Source organism: Lepidochelys kempii, chromosome 3 (assembly GCF_965140285.1).
Source record: "Lepidochelys kempii isolate rLepKem1 chromosome 3, rLepKem1.hap1, whole genome shotgun sequence".
NCBI classification, from domain to species: Eukaryota; Metazoa; Chordata; order Testudines; family Cheloniidae; genus Lepidochelys; species Lepidochelys kempii.
This window is the reverse complement of record NC_136382.1, coordinates 173,728,298-173,751,314: the sequence shown is the minus strand read 5'-3', so window position 1 is coordinate 173,751,314 and position 23,017 is coordinate 173,728,298. Positions and strand designations below refer to the sequence as shown.

The 23,017-nt window shown below is 43.3% G+C and overlaps 1 protein-coding gene across 3 annotated transcripts in view; it reads right to left on the bottom strand.

Moving 5' to 3' along the window:
* The window catches only part of PLEKHH2 (pleckstrin homology, MyTH4 and FERM domain containing H2), a 119,356-nt gene that overhangs the window by 78,771 nt on the left and 17,568 nt on the right, over positions 1–23,017 (bottom strand). The gene's annotated exons all lie outside the window — the stretch shown is intronic.

Below are 23,017 nucleotides of genomic sequence, written 5' to 3'. Positions count from 1 at the left end.
AGCCAGCCTTTGGCTTACCACCATTCCTGTCTAGGAAGCTGACAGACCAGAACAAACACATTGCATATAGTGTAAGCTGCAAAACCCCTAAGTTATACTGAGCTTTGCAGGTTCAAATTTATTTCTTGAACAAACTCCCACTCAACTTCTCAGAAAATAAAAGGCCTCAAGCCCTGAAAACAAAACACAGCCTCCTTAGCCAATGTCTAATAATAGTACCATTATGTAAACAGCTAGACAATAGAACTGCTCTTCTGCACAGCACTTTACCATGAAATACAGGAATTATTCCCGCACCTCCATGCTGTTTCCAAGCATATGTAACACTATGCAGTGCTGGCTAGAGGACTATAAATACCTAGACAGAAGTTAGTGACATGAATAACGTTACTTGAATAAAAGCTTTAGGTGTTGTTAAACTAAAAATAACAATCTGATGGAAATGACCTGACAAATTTACCGAGAAAAATAACGCTGAAAGTGTTAAGAATGTAATACTGTGATTAATATTTGCTTTTTGTAGAGCTGACTGAAGAAAATATGTTAAGTAGTTTTGCATGAGCTCACAATATAGATAAGTCAGCCAGCTTTCTGGCAGCAACTACACTTTGTTTTTGTAATTTGGAAACTTTCTGAAGGCTCTCAAATGTATGTTTGGCTGCTCCTGTGAAATAATACAACAATATATTCTGTACTTGCTAAATAATATACCACAGTGACCAAACTTTAGTAGTAGTTCTATTATATGGAACTGGCTAATGTTTCAATAGTTAAGGGCCAGATACCTTTTTTTTTTTCCTTCGGGGTTTATTGATTTAGGTTTATTTTAGAGAATCTACCCCAAACTTCAGGCATTCATATAACAATTGCAATAATAGTCATATAATAGGTACAATACAAATGTCAAAATTCAAAGTTCACACAAATAATCTGCTCAAAAACAGAATATCAGATTCCACTTGGAAGCTAAACAGAAGCCAGTGCAGACTCCGGAACAGGAGTATACTGTGCTCTCTGCATGAAGCACCACTTATGGAGACACAATCTGCTCCAATTTAGCTTATGGATGTGTAAGCGGGGGAATAGTCCCACTCTTGTGGGTAACTTTCCTGGCTTCTGCACTACCCTGGTGAAGTGGGCTAGCGAAAGGATCTCAGTCCTCGGTCCCACTTCCTTTACCCAGTGGCCTCCCTGCCCTTGAGGACTCCCCTTCCACTCTCCTGTCTGGCAGAGTCCTCGTAACCCCAACCAGGCTGGGCCCAGGATTCCTGGGGAGCTCGACCCCCAACCCTGCTGTGGTCACCTAGGACAGGGGCTAGGGTGTCCCCACTCCGGGGTACTCTGTCTGCACTGGGCACTTCTGACCCACTGACCATTACATACAAGTTAAAGCAAATGCAAGTTATTTAATCAACAATTAAATTTAAAAAGAATAAGGAAAAATGGGAAAGGTTAAAGGAAACACATGAACCTGCTCTGTGGGAGGGAACATCACAAACAGTGTCTCTGGAATGTCCAGGCAGTTCACAGTCTGCTCCTTGTAAGTCCCAGGCCTTCTTCTCAGGCCCTGGCTGTGCTGCAGGGATGGTGCGGGTTGGACACACGCTCTCAGGCTCTAAGTGGTAAGACCCTTCTTCCCAGTGTCGTCCCCGCCCAGTCGGGGTTACAATCCAAGCCTGGCCTGCAGAGCCTCTTGGCTGAGGCGTCTCCCTGTGCTGGGCCCCCTGCCCAGGGTCCTCCTCCCTCTCCCCAGCTGCTCACCGCACCCAACTCCAGACTGGTCCAGCCCCAGCTGCACCTCTCTGTCTCTGCTGCTCTGCCTCCAGTTCCCTGGGCTGCTTCTTTGGCTCCTCTGCCTCTGGTTGCTACAGCTCTGCTCCCAGGACAGGTCTGCTCTGCAGGCTGCTTCTGTGACTCTGCTCCCAGCACTGACCTGCTTCCTGGGCTGCTTCTCTGGCCCCTGTGGCTCTGGTTGCTGCAGCTCTGCTCCCAGGGCAAGTCTGCTCTCTCTGGGCTGTGCCTCTGGCTTTGGGGCTGCAGCTCTGCTCCCAGGACAGGGTCTGGTCCCTCTGGATCTGGCACAGCTCTGCTCCCCAGCTTAGCTTGGGCCCCTGCTTTCTCCTTAGCTTGGCCCCACTCTGTCTGTCTCAGGCAAATCCCGCTCACACGGAGGATGGGACCTCCCTGGCCTCCTGACTCCCTGATTAGCCTGCCCGCCCTGTCATTCAGGCTGACCTGGAACATTGGCCTCTCCCCATTGTTCCTGGGGACTGTCAGTCTCAGGGTCCTGATTTCCCATAGACCCTTCCCCTTTTAGTACTGGGAGCTAGCCAACCAAAACATCCCCACTGACTGTTAGCAAGGGGGCAACAGTCCCCTTACAGATGGATGGCCTGAAGATGTAGCCCCACACACAGGGCCATCCTTACTCATACACAAATTACGCAGCTGCATGCTGCTCCAGCCCCTGCTCCGCCTCTTCCCCATGCCCCTGGCCCTGCTCCGCCCCCACTCCACCCCTTCCCCTGAGGACTGCAGCAGGGGTCGGGTGCCCTACACTCACCAGACAGCAGTAAGTGGAGCAACCTGGCCCCAGCCCGCTCCGTGCTGCCATCTCCCAGCCGCGCCGCGGGTAAGTGCTGGAAGGCAGTTTCCCTCATTTCCCAAGGCTGGGAGCTGAGGGAGCAGTTTCCTCCCTGTCCCCCCAAACCCTCCCACACCCTCCGGAGGAAGCCTGGGGCCACACACCCCCTGCGGGGGGCTGCGTAGGGCACCAAAATGGCTAGGGACAGCGCTGCCCACACACAAGAACATACAATGTTCTAATCTCAAGGTGACAAAGACATAGATAACTACAGCAATGTCTGCATTCGAAAGTAAAGATTGATGTGTTTCACAGAGGCAGATGGAAGAAAAAAGCATTCTTGCCTACAGCCTCCAGGAACAGCTCCGAGTCTAAGAAGAACTTTATATAGATAAATTGTTTAACAAACAGGCACTGGCCCTCAAGCAGGAGTGATGATTTAGGCCTGAGTCTTGCAAGCCTCTTTATGCAGGGTTATCCCTGGACCTATGCAAAGCCCCAGTGCCTTCAATGGGATCACTCCACACAGAACAACTTGTGGGATCAGAACCACAGCCTTCATCAGCTCTTTTGTAGTCTTCCTTAGAACGAAAGAGCATATGCAAACTGGTATTCCAGACCATTCTTGGATTAACAACAGTTTGTAAAATCTCACATACTGTTTATTCAGATCTATCCCTTTATGATAAACCTGGGGGGAAAGGCCAAATGGTATTCACAGGATTCAGCATAAGTATATAGTTAAGCCTAATTTCCTGTCTAGCTTCTGACTGTAAATGCACCAGGGACCAACTTGAACCAAAGCCTCAGTTCAACAAACTCTTTCTGAGGAATTCATATCCATGTATCTTGACAGTTAGTCTGGGCCCTTGTTAGTTAAACTAATCTGAAACACTGTCTCCAAATTTGTTAAAGATCTGGAGATCTCCTAGGATTCTTTAATTTACTTTTATTTTGTATTTTTAAATATGAAAATGTATATATTATGAATGTGAACAGAAGATATCTAACTACTGTACATGTCCACAGACACACAGGAATCAATTGAAGCTTTAAATAATCTATTACCCACTTCTACATGAATGAGTAAAAATCCTCTCTTAATTTTCAGATAATGTATGGCTGCACACTGAATCAATAATCTGAACTATACACAAATGGTTTAATGGAAAAAACCTATGCAAATAAGAGAAAAAATTCAGAATTTTAACATATAGCAGACAATTGCTTAAACTTAGTGAAGAACTTACAACTCTACATCTGACACAAGTCACATCACTCTAGCTAAGCTCTTTTTGTTCAAACAATGCCACATGTGAATAAATATTGAATGCCTTGAGGAAACATAGCTGAAACATAAACAGCAAAAACCATGTGTTGCCCTTGAGGTCTGGTCAGTGCAGCACTAACAATGTGTTTTTGGTTTGGTTTTCCTATTACAACAAAAACTTATGTGCTCAGAGGCATTTTTCAGAGTTCATCTGAAAGTCTCTTGATTGTATACAGAAACACTTCAATGTTCATTCTTGTGCAAGTCAAAGAACGCTTCATCACTTTAAATCTTTCTAGTTACATAAAATCAGACTTACGGTTTAGTTCTGAAAATATATATAACCAAAAAGCCATCTCATTATTAAATTAAAGTATTCCACAAATTCATTCTCGTTTCTGCAGTATATATCATCAGCGGGGGAAAAAAGAAAACATTTTGTATTCTGTGCTTTTTCTAAAAAGCAGTGGCCAGTGCCCATAATTTAATCCTCAGGCATATTTTATAAGCGCCATTAATCATCAGACATATTTTGAATTTAAAGTTATGAGACAGCAGCTAATATGACCGTTCTGTATTGTAGATCAGAGAGGAATTTACTGTCTTAAATAAAATAAAATACTTAAATGGATTTAGGAATAAGTTTTGCAGAACACAAAAACAGAGATGGTTCTAAGGATAAATAAAACAAAAATGTATAGTGTAACTCAAAAAATTAGGGTGAACATAATGGGCTAAATTCTGTTGTTACATCATCCCTATTTAAAGATGATGTTCAAGGAAGAAAGAGTGGAAAGAAGTGGAGCTGACTACTAATATTTAGTGCAAATATCTGGCTTCACTCCACATACTGTTATACCAAGACATGGAAATATAAAATCAGTAAACTATATGAAAATATAAATGATGTGCAGAGTAACTGGAAAATAAGTTATTTTTAATATTAAGGACATCTCCTCAGACTTCTGCTGTAATTTATTGCTGTGAGACTTTGCTCCATTCTGTCTTGCCTCTATAGCCATGATTAGATGAGGAAAACAGGTCAAGTTTTAAAACATGTTAATTAATATGTTTTAAGTAAAATAATTTAAATAAGACTTTGTGCCTATTCTGGATGGGGCAAATCATGTTTAACTATCTTATCTGGTTGTACTTAACCTTGATCACAACTAGTTAACATATTATTAAGCATTCACAGACCTTCTAGTCTGACCTTTGATATAACACAGGTCATAGAATTTCCCAATACTAATTCCCAGAGCATATCATTTAGAATAAACATCCCATTTTGATTTTAAAATTACTAGTGATGGAGAATCCACCACGACCCTTGGTAAGTTGTTCCCATGGTTAATTATTCTCACTGTTAAAAACTTAAACCTTTTATCCCATCTGAATTGGTCTAGCTTCAACTTCCAGTCATTGGATTATGTTATATCTGTCTTTGCTAGACTGAAGAGCCTATTATCAAATATTTGTTCCCCATGAAGTACTTACATACTGTAACCAATACACCTCTTAACCTCTCTTTGTTAAGCTAAATAGACTGAGCTCCTTGAGTCTATCACTGTAAGGCATGTTTTCTACTCCTTTGGTAATTCTCATGGCTCTTCTCTGAACCCTCTCCAATTTATCAATATCATTCTTGAATTGTGGACACCAGAACAGAGTATTCCAGCAGTGGTCACACCAGTGCCAAATAAAGAGGTATTGTATTTGATGTTGATGCATCCTAGGATTGCATTAGCTCTTTTGGCCACAGTGTTTCACTGGGAGCTAATGTTCAGGTCATAGTCCACCATGATCCCCAAATCTTTTTCAGATTTATTGCTTCCCAGGATAGAGTTCCCCATCCTGTAAGTATGGCCTACATTCTTTGCACATAGATGTATACATTTACATTTAGCTATATTAAAATGCATATTATTTGCTTGTGCCCAGTTTACCAAGCAATCCTGATTGCACTATGTCAGTGACCTGTCCTCTTCATTATTTACCACTGCTCCAATTCCTGTGTCATCTGCAAACTTTATCATGGATTATTTTGTTTTTTCCCAACTCATCGACAACATTGTTACATAGTGTAGGGCCAAGAACTGATTCCCTGCAGATCCCCTTAATAATATACCCACTTGATGATTCCCTGCTTACAATTATATTGAGAGCTATCAGTTAGCCATCTTTTAATCCACTTATTGTGTGTCATGTTAATCATATATTGTTCTAGATTTGTAATCAAAATGTTGTGCAATACGAAATCAAACGCCTTACAAAAGTTATATTACATCAGTATTATTACCTTTATCATCCAAACTTGTAATCTCATAAAAAAAATAAGTTAGTTTGACAAGATCCACTTTCCATAAACCCGTGTTGATTGGCATTAATTATATTATATTCCTTTAATTCTTTATTAATTGAGTTCTGCATCAGCCACTCAATTGATTTGCTTGGGATCATTGTCCGACTGACAAGCCTGTAATTCCCCAGGTCATCCAGTTTACCATTTGAAAATGGCACAGCATTAGCTTTCTTCCAGTTTTCTGGGACTTTCCCCAGTGTTCCAAGATGTATTGAACATCACCATTAATGGTCCAACAAGCTCCTCAGCCAGCTCTTTTAAAACTCTTGGATGCAAGTTATCCGGACCAGCTGACTTAAAAATGCTAACTTTAGTAGCTGCTGTTGACCATACTCCTGAGATACTAGCAGAATGGAAAGAGTGTTATCATGTGTGACTACATAATCTGTTTTTCCCCCCAAATACAGAACAAAAATATTTATTGAACACTTCTGCCTTTCCTGCATTATTGAGACTTGTACCATTTCCATCTGGTAATGGACCAATATCATAGATAGAATTTTTTTGTTCCTAATATTCTTAGCCTACACGGAGTATCTTTCAGGGCTGACAGAAGGAATGTATGTAATTGGAGATGCAAGACAAGTTGGGTTCCTGTTGTGAAGTCCTGTAAAAAAAAACAAACCACCCTCTTCTGGTGACTTAGCTTAAGACAACACTTAAATGATCCTCAGAAATATCAAACACATTATTTTATAAAGTGGACTACATACGTACCATCATATTTTCCAATATGATCTTTACTTCCCTATTTACCAATTTTTCTTCTACATATCACACATTTCCCATAAAGCCATGTAAAATCTCTACAAATTATAGCCAGCATTAAAATATTAACTAACCAATAAAGTAAGCTATATAAACAAATCACAGATGGCATGGTTTTACATCACTCTGTCATCAATAAACATTTCAAAGTAAAATAAACACTAAGAAAATTTGTAAAGGGGAAGCTAGCACATACATTTATTTGCAGGCACTTTGCTCTTTACCAGATCATTTTTATATAATTGCAGAGATGGACATTAATTAAAAAGGTTTATCTTGCCAATGGAATGTTGCATTTTATTGGTGTGGAAACCCTTTCTTGTCCCATAAAAACTATGGGACAATACTAATATTTATCTATATTCACAAAATGAAATATACTCCTGTAAAGAAACTGAGATCCCAAGTTAAACATTTTAGCACAAAAGCTTTCCCTTGGAATAAATCCAAAACTTTAAAAATAGTTAATGTTCATGCTGTAGAGTTCCTTGCTGAATAATCTCCAATAAAAAAAGCTTAATGCGTTATCCAGATCTTGAAGGATCCTCAGGATAGCCGGATAGACCAAAAAGTGGTGAACTTTCTTCTCCTTCTTCCTGTTGCATAACAAAGTTGAATTCTACTTATCATATCCTAGGTGAAATTCTTGAAAATAAATTTTATGTTCTCGGTTGGCAATACGCCCATGCATAGAGACCCAGTTCCAGGAGACCTATAATTAATTAATCGAAGCTCATATTTAAAAAGAGAGAAAAAAGTAAGTTTCTAGTCATCATGGGTGCAAAGAAAAGCTTGAAAGTAGTGTAACTAATGCATTAGTTACACTGCTTTCAAGCTTGTATATACACAATAGCTCTGAGAAGTCTGAATTGCCCCATGCCTCTTATTTTGGTGCTAACTTCAAGATCAACTGCTCTGGGTGGCCCTGCCAATACTGACTCACAGTGAACTCTGTTTTGGCAGGAGGAGAGGGTATAGCCTATTCTACCACAAACTTCCTGTGTGACCTTGCACAAGTCACTTAGTTTCTCTGTGCCTCGGTTCCCCATCTGTAAAATGAGGATAATAGTACTTCCCTCTGTCACAAGGGAGCTGAGATAATAAATACATTAAGGACTGTAAGCAAGTAACTATAATGAAGGCTTTATAAGTACCTAAGATAGCTACATAGGCCCAGCCCACTTACCCAAGCATATACAATGCAGTTCCTGTGGTAACTACTAGAGGCCCTCCTGCTGCCACTCCTGTCTCTCCAGATCAAATTTGCTCAGTTTAAAGGTTAAAAAAAAAAAAGCTTTCTAAAGGCCAAACATGCAAATTCAGCTGACCTGAAAATAAAGCTCTTCTCCCCACACCCTTGTCATCACTGGTAACAAAAATTCTGCAGGCTATATTATGCCAGCTGTAACACTAATGCAACACTACTGTCTCCAGATTCTGTCCTCAATTACAGCTGTGCAATCCATAGAACATTCTCATGCATCCTTCTCCTGGAAATAAAGGTAGCTAGCAAACATATCCTGTTTCTGCAAGAATCTAAATTACTGGCTTCAGCTACAAAACCAAGACTGCTATCATGCCTCCATTTACTCCATGAGCATTTCCTGCTTTTACCATTCACCAGTGAGCTTCTCCCTTAACCGCTTCTATATTTTCTCTCATGCTGGCCCTTATGAAATCCCTGATAAAATCCGAAGAGCCACTAACTTATCCTCCTTCAAATCCCTCCTTAGGACTCGTGCCATGAATGCCTGAAAAATTCAGCTGGCTGATTATGGCTAGAAAGGTAACAAGCTGTCCCTTTTCATTTCCCACTCCTGTTCTCCCTACCTCTAAACTCAGTTAACAGAAAAACTTACTATGCATGTGTCATGCTGTCTGGAATGGTTCAAGACCGTGAGTACCTACCTCAGGGCAGACTGTCAAAAGTAGGGCAGACACCCCAAATGGATGGTATGTTCCATAATTAGATTTCACCAATCCAGTAACAAATGTGAACTCCTGAAGTGCTATAATAGTCTTACCATGAGTTCAAGACAGTCCCCTTGGGCTCACCAGTCTATCTTGCCACTCGGGGAAGCTGGACTTAGTAACTTACACCAAAAATCACAAAATATTCAGGTTGCTTCCAGTCCCAAGAGACCAGTCACTCACCTCAGATATCAATTTGTACCTTAGATCTCTCACCAGAGACAATGCCATGTTGACAAGACAATCCAATATTATAGCAAATTACTTAAGGATTTATTAACTAGGAAAAAGAAATGACAGTTATATACAGGTTAAAGCATGCAACATACATGCACAAATGAGTTCAGCCTATGGTTTCAAAAGGTGAAAGAGATGTAGTTATCTGTCAGAACGGAATGTCTTCTCAGGGTTTAACCCAGGTTGACCTGGGGATCTCTGCTTTTTTGTTTTTTAGGCCAGCCCTTGTAAGAGTCCAAAGAGCAAAGAGATGAAAAATCTTCATGTCAACTATCTTTATTTCCCCTTCCAGCATTCAAACCGATGGGAAGAGGTCTTCTGCTCATCTTTCTCCATGGGTAAATGGGGCAACCAACAAAGCTTTTGTCCTAAAATGGCCCACTTAATTTTGATAATCCTCCTGGATGGACAGAGGGACACACTCTTCCTATCTGAGTTCACAATTTCAGAGCAGGCATTTTTACAATTATAAGACAAACTTATATTTTACCTTGTAGCATGAAATACAGACATTACAAGTATTATTAATGCATGCAGCAGTTTACAAGCATTTTACAGAGTCTAAACACTAAACACATTCTTACAAGTCTAACACCTGTCTTCAACAACAGCAACATACAGGTGATCTGGTCTGGTTTCCTGTGTGATGAATTTGTCTGTGCGATGCCTACAGACTTGGCAAGACCTGGCACCTGGTTTACCAGTGTCACAGCATGCAACTAACAAAGCTGTGCCATTTTTTCATCACATTCATTTCCTACCCTACCCCATTACATCCTCTGCCCATTATCTGTTTGTCTCCCGATTGTAAATGTTCAGAGTAGGGATTATCTCTTTTCTGTGTTTATATAGTGCACAGAACAATGGGGGCTTAATCCCAAAAGGGGCCTGTGGCAAATTGCCAGCACTACTATGATGGGTCTCGCATGTTTTCTTCTTCGGGCTGATGGGGGCAGAGGGGAGAGTTCAGTGCACCGTTTCTTGCCCCTCAACTGGGGTATTAACTGCCCCACTAGTGTCCTAGAGGAGGGGAGTGGAGAGGGAGGGACCCGGACCCGCCCTCTAATCGGGGTCCCAGCCCAGGGGCCCTAGGGATAGCAGTAAACCACTAGAACTAGCGGTTCCTTCCCTTGGGCTATTTCCCTCTCCTGCCCTTCAGCTTGTGGGGCTTCCTGCCCTCCCTCTGCACAAACCAGGTGTCCCTTTACCTAGGATCTTGGTCTTCTTAGCCCACCACAGCACTTCTCCAAACTCTCCTCTGATTCCCTCCAAACTGCTCTCTGCTCCAACACCAATCCACTCTGCTTCAACTCCTCCTCTTATCCGATTGAAGCAGGGGGATTTTATCATGTGACTGGCTTCAGGTGTTCTAATTGGCTTCAGGTGCTCTAATTAATTTATAGCAAACTTTTCTTCCCTCTACAGGGAATAAAGCTCCCTTCCAACATTCTTCTGCTGCCCTCTGGCCATGCTGTATCACATATCCCGCCCCCCTGCTCAACACCACTTGGGACGAGAGGCAATGCTTTCGTGACAAGCCATCAGCATTGCTGTGTTGGTTTCTGGCCGTATGCTATACCTGGAAATGGAAGGGCTGCAGGGATAGGAACCACCTAGTCACTCTTGCGTTCTTCTCCTTGTTTCTGTGCATCCACTGGAGTGGGGCGTGGTCTGTCACGAGGGTAAACCGCCGCCCCAATAGGTAGTAGCGGAGAGTCTCCATAGCCCATTTTACCGCCAGGCATTCCTTTTCAACGACAGCGTACTTTTGTTCCCTGGGGAGGAGATTGGGTGTTCCTCCTCCCCTACCATCTGCGAAAGGATGGCTCCTAGCCCTACCTCCGGGGCATCTGTTTGTAGGATGAATTGCTTCTCGAAGTCTGGGGCTATGAGTACTGGATGGCAGCAAAGGGCTGTCCTTAAATCTGCAAATGCTCCTTCTGCCGCATCAGTCCACTTTACTAACTCGGAGCCCTGAGTCTTTATCAGATCCGTCAGTGGCCCTGCTCTTGTGGCAAAATGAGGGATGAATCTCCAATCGTATCCTACTATCCCTAGAAATGCTCTGGCCTGCTTTTTTCGGACTGGTCGAGGCCAACCTTATATTGCCTCCACTTTATTCCATTGGGGTTTCACCAAACCTCTCCCTACTACATACCCGAGGTATCTGGCCTCAGCTAGTCCTATCACACACTTGAGGGTTGGCAGTGAGGCTGGCCTTCTGCAGGGTGTCTAGCACCGCTTCTAATTTTCCAAGGTGTGTTTCCCAGTCACAGCTATAGATGACTGTCATCTAAATAGGCAGCGGCATACTTGGCATGGGGTCGCAGCAATTTGTCCATAAGTCGTTGGAATGTTGCAGGGGCCCCATGGAGTCCGAAAGGGAGGACAGTGTATTGGAACAGGCCATCGGGTGTAGAGAAGGCAGTCTTTTCCTTGGCATCCTTGGCCAGGGGAATTTGCCAATATCCTTTGGTCAGGTCCAGAGTGGTTAGGTATCGGGCCTTGCCTAACTGATCAACTAGCGTGGTATCGGATAGGCATCGAATTGGGATACTTCATTCAACTTCCGGAAGTCGTTGCAAAACCTCAGGATGCCATCAGGCTTGGGGACTAGAACGATAGGGCTGGACCACTGGCTGTGGGATTCTTCAATAACCCCGAGTTCCAGCATCTTCTTCACTTCTGTCCTAATTTCTTCCCTTTTAGCTTCCAGTATCCGGTACGGTTTTATCGTCACCCTTACTCCGGGCCTGGTGATAATATGATGTTGGACCAATGTCGAACGGCCCGGCTGTGTACAGAACACGTCCTGGTTCCGTTGGATCATATCAATGACCTTTGTTCATTGTTCTGGAGTTAACTCAGGAGATATCTTCACCTGCCCCTGTGGGTCGTCAGTTGTCACTTTGGATGGGCTATTACCAACAGGAGAGTGAGTTTGTGGGGGGGGAGGGCGGAGGGTGAGAAAACCTGGATTTGTGCTGGAAATGGCCCAACTTGATGATCACTTTAGATAAGCTATTACCAGCAGGACAGTGGGGTGGGAGGAGGTATTGTTTCATGATCTTTGTGTGTATATAATGTCTGCTGCAGTTTCCACGGTATGCATCCGATGAAGTGAGCTGTAGCTCACGAAAGCTCATGCTCAAATAAATTGGTTAGTCTCTAAGGTGCCACAAGTACACCTTTTCTTTTTGTCTGGGGTGGAGCTCCCCGAATGACCAGGCACGTCTCTCAGTCACACCAGAGCTTCAGTAAGTTGATGTGGTAGATTTGCTCTGGCCTTCGGCAGTCTGGTTGTCTGACCTTATAGTCCACCTCCCCAATGGCTTCCACTATCTCATATGGTCCATGCCAGCTGGCTAGGAGTTTGCTTTCTTCTGTCAGCACTAGCACCATCACCCGTTCCCCCAGCTGAAATCTCCATATTTTCGCCCGATGGTTGTAATATGTACGCTGGGCCTCTTTTGCTTTTTCCAAATGTTCTCGTACGATAGGAGTTACTTGACCTATTCGCTCTCTCATCTGTGTCACATGCTCAATGACATTATTTCCTGGGTTGGGTTTGTCTTCCCAATCTTCCTTGGCAATATCTAATATTCCGCATGGGTGGCGTCCGTATAGTAGTTCAAAGGGAGAGAAACCAGTGGACACCTGGGGGGACTTCCCATATAGCAAACATTAGATACGGTAGAAGGGTATCCCACTTTTCCATCCTGAGCTACCACTTTCTGGATCATACTTTTAAGGGCGCTGCTAAACCGCTTGACCAGTCCATCTGTTTGTGGATCATAGACTGAGGTCTGTATGGTCTGGATGCGCAGTAGGGTACATAAGCCTTTCATTAATTTTGACATGAAAGGGGTTCCTTGGTCTGTCAGGATCTCCTTAGGGATGTCCACTCTGGCAAAAACCTAGAGTAGTTCTTTTGCTATTGCTTTGGATGTGGGGTTTCTTAAAGGAATGGCTTCTGGATACCGCGTGGCATAGTCAAGGATGACTAGTATGTTTTGGTGGCCCCATGCCGATCTTTCCAATGGGCCCACTATGTCCATGGCTATCCTCTCAAAAGGGACTTCAATAATAGGCAAAGGTACTATTGGGGCCCGCAAGTGACATTGGGGGCTATGCAACTGGCATTCAGGGCAGGAGGCACAATAGTGCTGGACCTCTGCACGTATTCCTGGCCAATAAAACCTCTTAGGACTCTATCCAGTGTCTTGTCTACTCCTAGATGTCCCCCAAATAGATGACTGTGAGCTAACTCTAGTACTGCCCTTGTGTGTTTCCATGGGACTAAGAGTTGCTCTACTTCTTCCCCTCGTATTTGCACTATCCTGTACAACAGAACATGTCTGAGCACATAATATGGCCTTGGGCCTTTGGTCTTTCCTTCCACGGATACGCCATTTACTTCCACTACCTCCTCCCTTACATTTGCTTATAGTGGGTCATTGGCTTGGTCCTGCCCAAAATTCTCAAGTGCAGTACCAATGTGACCTAATTCCAGGGGGCCTGTTTCTACTCCGCCGCCTGGGTTGCCCCTACTTGGGCTAGGAACCGCTTCAGAGTCCTCACTGGCCTGAATTATCTCCTGGCCTCCTGAATGGGTTCACCTACCAACAAGGGAGGTTTTCTGGTTCTCTGCTAGAATTCTGGTCCCCAATCTTTTATCTTCCCTCCTTTCCCGCCTAGACTTTCGGGGATTTCCGGGGGATGAGAATAACTCTGGGGCAAATTCGGCAAACACTGGGGTGAGGCTATCTGTAGGTGCCTCCGTCTCAACCCGGGGGTTGCTACCCTCCCCTGGCTCTATTGGGGGGAGTAAGCTCTCAAACCCGGGGAAGTCCTTACCAATTAAGACAGGGTAGGGAAGCCTGGGAACCACCCCTGCAGTCACCCTGGTAGTATTCTCCTGGATCTCAATCCGTACCGGGATTGTGGGGTAGCAATTTAGGGTGCCATGAGTGCACATTACCCCTGTGGTTTTGACCCGGGTTAGTTGGTCTTGCACCACCCACTTCCCCGAGACCAGCATGACAGCACTCCCAGAATCTATTAATGCTATGGTCCCAATACCATTCATTTTTACTGATCTTGTATACCCATGCGAGGTCATTGCAACCTCTACCAGGCCGATTTTGCCACATTGCTCCCCGTGATCCCCCAGATTACATTGCATAGGCTCTTCCCTGTTGGGACATTGGGCTGCTATATGCCCCAATTCCCCACACTCGTAACACCACCTCCTTATTCCAGTTGCCACCCTCTGCCTGGGGCTATTTGGCTGGCCCCCCCAGTCCTCTCTTCCCAAACAGCCAGGTCCCTTCTTGGCCTCAGGCCATTCCTCGGTGTCTTTCCTCCCAGTTATGGTTCTCCTGGAGTTCGACAGTCTGGGGCCTTGGGTTTGGGACTGGCTTCCTGGTTTGCTGTGTCTCAGCCCCTGGGGTCTGGAACAGTTCGTGGGCTGCCAGCTGTCTTTCCATGAGGGAGACCAACTCATCATAGGTGGAGGGGCATTTTGGCCAACTGAAGCCCAGAGGCTGGTGGTAGCCCCCTCATATACCGGTCCAGAACCAGGGGCTCCATCATCTTCTCAGAGCTGAGGGCCTCAGGGCGCAGCCATTTCTGGGTCAGGTGGATCAGGTCAAACAATTGCGATCGGGGTGTCTTGTCCCCTGTATACTGCCACTCATGGAACCTCTAGGCTCGCAACACCATAGTTTCTCCGGATCTGGCCATGATCCCTGCCTTCAGCTGCGGGTAATCTGCTGCAGTCTCCGTGGCCATATCATAGTAGACCTTCTGGGCCTCCCCACACAGGAGCAGGGCGAGGATATGAGACCACTGGGGCCAGGCCTCCCGCAGGGCTGCTCTTTCAAAAGCCAGGAGGTATACCTCCACACCATCCTCCCGTGTCATTTTCTGTAGGCAGTGGCTGGCCCGTATGGTCCGGGTCCTGTCGCAGTTGCGGTTCAGCTCCATAAGGGCCTTCATCTGGTTTACCAGCTCTTGCAACAGGGCTCGGTCCTGGGCAGCCTGACTCATCAACAGACGATTAGTCTCCTTCTGCATCCGAGTCACCTCCTGTTGGGCGGTTGCTTGGACCCGGGTAGCCGCCTGCTGGGTTGCGGTGGCTTGTATTAGGGCCTTGACCACGTCGTCCATCTTAGGGACGGGAGGGTTTTGGCTAAGCCTGGTTTAAGTCCCCAGCATGTAGATCCTACTACTCACACCACATGTGGCAAATTGCCAGCACTACTATGATGGGTCTCGCACTTTCTCTTCTTCGGTGGGGGGGGGGGCGTTCAGGGAACCATTTCTTGCCCCTCAACTGGGGTATTAACTGCCTCACTACTGTCCTAGAGGAGGGGAGTGGAAAGGGAGGGACCTGGGCCTATCCTCTACTCCAGGTCCCAGCCCAGGGGCCCTAGGGATAGCGGTAAACCACTAGAACTAGCAGTTCCTTCCCTTAGGCTACTTCCTTCTCCTGGTCGTCTGCTTGTGGGGCTTCCTGCCCTCCCTCTGCACAAACCAGGTGTCCCTTTACCTAGGGTCTTGGTCTTCTTAGCCCACTGCAGCATTTCTCCAAACGCTCCTCTACTTCCATGTAAACTGCTCTCTGCTCCAACACCAATCCATTCTGCTTCAACGCTTTCCCTTGTCTGATTGAAGCAGGGGTTTTTTATCATGTGACTGGCTTCAGGTGCTCTAATTGGCTTCAGGTGCTCTAATTAATCTATAGCAAACTTTCTTCCCTCTACAGGGAATAGGGCTCCCTTCTCACACCCTTCTGCTGCTCTCTGGCCATGCTGTATCACAGGCCTTTAGGGATTACCATAGCATAATGTATTAATATACCGCTATGACTAATAATTCTACAATCTTGATTTAATAACTATCCAAGCAACCCCCCATCCACAAAAACTCATCACATTGGTCCTCCAACTAAGCAAAACTGGCTTCTCCATTATGAACTATAACTGCTTTTAACTTTAATCTTTAGCTAGTTCACCCGAACTATATGCAATGAGTCGTCTACTTAATCAGGACAGGGAGATGAATGAAGAAGACACAGGGATGGATTTAAATGGCAGGCAGCAACTTTATTCACTTTATACTGGCAAGAGACGCTATCCACCTCATCACCCCAGATTCTGCATGGAAGACAGGGAATACCCACAGGGGACCTCCGTTTGCAAGATGTTATGATTACTCTTCTCCCATACACCAGCAAATTCTCACGTCTCCTTTACTTCTGGTGCTGGCCATGTTGGCCTTTTATCCACACTTGACACAGGCCACAAGTTGCAATGAATTAAAATATTCTTAAAGTTACTAATAATGTTTGTCTTACTCCTCTGTTACCTATTATGCCTCCATGATGCTGTGAGAAAGGCAAAAAAACCCACCAGGCCCCTGCCAATTTGGCCCTGTCATAAATATAAAGGGAAGGGTAACCACCTTTCTGTATACAGTGCTATAAAATCCCTCCTGGCCAGAGGCAAAATCCTTTCATCTGTAAAGGGTTAAGAAGCTAAGGTAACCTCGCTGGCACCTGACCCAAAATGACCAATGAGGGGACAAGATACTTTCAAATCTGGAGGGGGGGGAAAAAGGCTTTTGTCTGTCTGTGTGATACCTTTGCGGGAACAGATCAAGGATGCAAGCCCTCCAACTCCTGTAAAGTTATTAAGTAATCTAGCTAGAAAATGTGTTAGATTTTCTTTGTTTTGGCTTGTAAATTTGCTGTGCTGGAGGAAATGTGTATTCCTGTTTTTGTGTCTTTTTGTAACTTGAGGTTTTGCCTAGAGGGATTCTCTATGTTTTGAATCTAACTGCCTGTAAGATTATCTTCCATTCTGATCTTACAGAGTTGTTCTCTTATCTTTTTTTGTTCTTCTAATAAAGTTCTGATTTTTAAGAATCTGACTGGTTTTTTTGGGTCTTAAAAATCCAGGGCTGGTTTGTGCTCATCTTGTTTATTCTCAAGCCTCCCCAGGAAAGGGGGTGTAAGGGCTTGGGGGGAAATTTTGGGGAAATAGGAACTCCAAGTGGTCCTTTCCCTGTGCTTTGTCTAAATCATTTGGTGGTGGCAGCATACTGTTCAAGGACAAGGCAAAGTTTGTGCCTTGGGAAAGTTTTTAACCTAAGCTGGTAAAAATAAGCTTAGGGGGTCTTTCATGCGGGTCCTCACATCTGTACCCCAGAGTTCAGAGTAGAGAAGGAACTTTGACCGGCCCAAACAGGAAAAATTCCTTCCTGACCCCCAAAACAGGAAAGCAGTCAGACTCACAGTGGGGCACCTAAAGAGAATGAGAGGCTCCAACAGACCCAGGAAACAGTTTAAATTAATGGAGGGAAGGCAAGGGGCTAATCAGTTCCCATCTCCCTCTGGCTGGCCAACGGGAGCTGGAGAGCCTTTGGAGGGGGATGGGCCCATTCTGGCACTCACCACCTTGTGATTCCCTTTCCCCTCACTCCCATGCAGGGCTGTCTACCACTGTGCAGGTTCAATCATGTTTTTCCCCATTGATATGACGGGGTGGCAACTTCAGAGTTATCTTCAAAACATAATGAATGCCAGCAGTCTTACCACTGTGTTTTATTTTAGGTAATTTCTTCCTCGTCCTTTAAATAAACAATTATTTGAGCTTGAAATATTTGCTAAGTGCTTAAAGAAAGGGTAGTTAAAACTGTGAAAAAATGCAGGTGGAAAAAACAAAAGGTTTATATCAAAATATACCTGTTGTATATTAGCCAAGCTCATTCTATTAAAATTACTACTTTTTGGAAATATGTATTAGCAGTGGGTTTCAACCTTTTTTCATTTGCGGACTCCTGAAAACTTTCGAATGGAGGTGTGGAAATCTTTGGACACAGTCTTCACCCACGCACCCTCCCCAACCTCAGGGGTCTGTGGAATGCACGTTGAAACCCACTGTTCTGTGGTAACAACAACCTTTCATTGACACATTAGACATAATCTGCGGACACCCAGAGGCCCACAGATCACAGCTTGAAAATCACTGTATTAGAGACATGAAACAGGCTTCTGAAAAGCAACCTTAATTGCCTGGATTTTCTCTGAATGGGAGGGAGCTCCTACAAAGCAAACAGCCTCGGACTTCTGCCAATACCTATGTAGACTATATAAGTTACATTCAGCTGTTGGACTTGCAGAGACAATGTACTGAAGGTCATAATGTTGGCTGAATAATTAGCCGTGCTTTTATCAAGTTCAGTCACAGGACTTTCCTACAGTTTGTAAGTCTTTATGAATGCTCTCTCTCTTTTTCCACTTCAAGCTTATCTTTCTAGTAAAGATATTAGGATAGAAAGGAAAAAATAATCACATACCATTTCCTGTTTTTAAAGTAATCCTTCAATAAATAGATCTGGTTTAAAATAGATGCCAAAACCTCAAGAGCTAAAAATGTTCTCTTAAGCAGACTGTAAAGTGTTTTTGTCCCATTTCTTACAAAAAGCTGTGCAGGTTAAAAGAGAGATTTCAGGTACTACATATAGTTATCCAAGAAACCTTAAGGTCAAGCTTGTGGCCTGCTCTGTGGTCAAGGTTTAGTTAACTGGTGATTTTTCTAATATTGTAGAATAACTGGATATTATGCTTGGTTTGACCTGCTGAATTGTGGTGGACCAGGCAAAAGGCCCAAACTGAAGCCAAATATGTTAGGAAACTATTCAGAGCCAGGGAGTGAGTCTCCAGGATGATGATGGAACTTCTGCCTGTGCCACAGTTTTGAGAGAGAATGGCTGAGTGTTAGGAGTACAGAAGATCACAGCTGAATGTTTGTGGGCGTAGGCCATGATTTGGAGAACTACTGGCTGCCTAAAGTCTGAACTTATTTACAAAATGACAAACAGTTTATAGTTTGCAGTGTTGATGTACCCATATTGGTCCCAGGATATCAGAGATACAAGGTGGGTGAGGTAATATATTGATTCTGGCCAGTGGGCCCTACAGCCCTGAAGGAAAGGGTGGCCATCTTGGGCCACACCACCCTGAGGGGAGAGCAGACCCATTGATTTTGGCCCATAGGCCCTACTGCCCTGAGGCTGAGGGAAGTCAGGGGAGAGTAACTGCAGAGCTACAATGCTCTTACCCTGTCCCAAAGGGGGATGGGATGTGCTTGCCCTGTGACAGGTAGTTATAAAAAGGAGGGTGATAAATTGTTCTCCTTACTCACTGAGGACAGGACAAGAAGCAATGGGTTTAAATTGCAGCCTGGGAGATTTAGGTTAAATATTAGGAAAAACTTCCTAATGGTAAGCACTGGAACAAATTACTTAAGGAGGTTGTGGAATTTGTCACTGAAGATTTTTAAGAACAGGCCAGACAAACACCTGTCAGGGATGATCTAGGTAATACTTGATCCTGCCAAGGACTGGACTAGATGACCTATTGAGGTCCCTTCTAGTCCTACATCTCTAGGATTATTTCCTATGACAGTAAGTTCTCTAAAAAGCAAATCAACAAATACTGAAGCAGAACCATCTATTTAATTTTGATACAATTATATTTTCTGCCTTTTACACTTATTCATTACGACCCACTAGAAGAAATACAAATATTCATCTTGCTTTCTGCAAACATTCCATTGGCAAACCCTGCTCAAGATGTACATACTACGCAGCCTTGATTCTTGACAAAGATGTACATGTGAAAATTGTTTTGCCACAAATGACACATGCCTAATTGTGCCTACTTTATTTTTCAAATATCAAATGACAAACTGTGCAGACATTTAAAAATGTCAAAAATGCAGAAAGAGGGGACTTAGCTATTGTTATATAAGAACAAAAATTAGGAACAAGGCAAGTTTTGTGGAATGCATTCAAAACTGATTCTCCACTTTAGAAAGCTGTTGCCTTTAATTTTCACAACCTGTATCCGAAGTAATAAACATTTTTCATGTTTATTACTTGCTCGCTGAAGATGAACAAGAACATCAAAAGTGAAAGGTTAAAACTAAAAGCAAACAAATCAACCTGTCTATAAAAGTAACCCTGTATCTTTAGCATGCTGATCACAATATTTAGTTCAAAATCATTCTGAGTATGAAATAATGATTCAGAGCACTCAAGAAAACAAACCCAGAAACATGTCTACTTTGAGTTTTATTGTTTGGGCCATAATGCAAGACTTGGACCAGTTCCATAATCAGTCCTTATAGGATATGACTGAAAGAAATACAAATAGAAAGTTTTTAAGAGAGTTAGGTAGTTCTTTTTGCTAAAATGCTGTTAGTGATAGAAACAATGAACACGTCATTTGAGTAGTAAATGAAAAAAAATGAGGGGGGGGGGAAGAGAATGGATTTTCCTCTTGGCATTAAATGCCAGCTACTGCCCAACTCACAGTAAAATACTGCAGTTGTTTACAGAAAGGATTTTTTTAAAACTTCACACTCAGAAGACTAAAGCAGTAATAAAATAAATGCTTCTACTTCAAGCTCAGTCTCCTCAGACAGCCTAAATTTGGCATACTAGGGACACTTTTACACCATTCCTCAAATTCCTATAAAGACCTCTCCCACTTACAGCAGCAGCTTCTGCTTAAAACTCCAACAAGGTCTCTTTCTTTGCATGTTGGAGTTATAAAAATACGCTCTTTATTACTTGACAAAATGAAAAAGCAAACAAACAAAACCCCCAAACCAATAAAAACAATGAATGAATGATTGACTATGCTGAAAATATTGTGTATTCCTTTGCCCACTCAAAACACCTTTTGTGTCTTCCAATCTCCCTAAAAATAAAAAGTTGTAGTAGTCACACTTTTATAGCTCTTTAAAATTAAAATATGAAAGCTCTCAAACTCACATACCACTAAAGTTCAGAAAGATTTTCTGGTTTTACAAAATGCACCAAATATTTGCATTTCCAAATTTGAATAAACGTAGTACTAATTCAGTGTAAAGGAATAGATATACATCTAGGTTAATTTTAAACTAAACATTTAATTTCCCCTTATAAATATGGGGGGCGGAAGGTTGGCATAGAGTTGTTTTTAATTTAAAAAACAAACAAGCAAAAAACAGGTTACTGGATCACTAGTTGACAAAGAGACAGAAAAAAAAAAAACAAATGCTGGTTTTTGAATGACATCATGTACATCAAAATCAGCCCAAGTCTGCAGATGACCAACATGGTGTCTTCTCTTGTTGACTTTTGGCCACTCTCTCTCTCCTGGACTTGCTAAATGTGTGGGGGGAACTCCAGCTCACATGTAGAACGCATATATTTAAAAAAAAAAAAAAAGGCAAGAAGTAGGACAGTGGCATTCGAAGTAGGACAGTGGAATAGGCCCATTTCTAATAGCAATAATAATTTTTTAGTCTTCCAATATTGTTTGGAATAATAACTACTAGGGTGAAATTTGGTTGATCACAATAGTATTACAGAGCAATGTTAAGTTGCTGTGAGTTTAAATGTTAACACAAAAAGTCCTAAATGTCTTAACTCACAATGCCTAATGCAACAAGAACTACACTTCTTCATTTTGATGTCAGAAAGCTAATGTTCTAGGAAAGTAAACTATGGCAAATTATATAGCTTGATAAAGAATACAGAAGGAATACGTCAACTGGAATAGCAAGGCAAAATAGCACCTTATCTGTATAACTATATGTTATGAAGCTAAACTAGAGACAGAGCTCATTCAATATAAATGTGAAAAAAAAATACACCTCAGAATCATTTAGCAATAAAACAAAAAAAACCCATACATTTAAGTTTTCTCACATGCTCAGGAATGTTAATCTTACAACAGGCTACCACAGAAGCACAGAATTATATTTTAAAATATTTTAAAACACAATGTTTTGGTATTGTTCTACTATGTAGAGTACTTTTAATATAAAATAGGTATCATGGGTTAGCTAGCCTTTTGAGGCAAGCTGGATTCAGCCTTGCTTCTGATTTAGCAGCTATTCCTCAGCTAATTGATAAGCTATATCCAACGTAAAGGTTATTAGTAACCCCAGCTGCGTATCACTAGGCTTAATTAGAAAGACTGACCACCCACTCAAGCTGCGGTGAAGCAGGGACAGCACTATTTATATAGAGCTGGGAACTCAATACAGGGAGAAAAACCCTAGAGAGAAGAACAAGGGTAGTTTCTAGCTGGGAAGAGCCTCAGGAAGTCAGGCTGAGTCACTAACAGGGACCAGAATAGACTTCTGTGGTGGGAGCCATGAGATAGAGGCTACAAGGAACAGGGAGATCCTCAGAAGTAAACTGCTGGAGTCCCTCACAAAGGGAAGCAGTGGGAGAATCTTGCTGGGGAGTAAGTGGTTGAAGACCATCTCTGTAGGGGCCAGGAAGCAGCAGATTTCAGATGAACCTAAGAGTAGCAGAGGAACTATAAGTTTGGACATTTTGTGAACTTTCAGTTGGACCTCCAGTACCCTGGGGGAAGGGGGTGAACTCTTATGTGATTAGGCCAGAGGGTGGAGCCAACAAAAAGCCACAGAAGGAGTCAAGAAAAGATGCCAGGTGAGACTGGTGGCCATTCCAGAGCCAAAGAAGTGGCCCCTCAGGGCAGGTATGTGAGATGAAGGTCTCTTCAATGCCATGTCTGGGCACAAGGGGCTACCTAAAGGTGAGGACACACGCTTACAATGGGTTTACTGATAAATTCTTAAATTAGGGTAGTAGGGGGGACCCAACCTTCCAAGAACCTTTAATCCACTATGTCAGTAGTAGCCATCTGACCCTCAGCTACAACTTGCTTGAACTGCCTTCATCCCACAGGGACAACAGCCACTACATGTGTTCATGGAGAAGTTTAGCCTTTGAG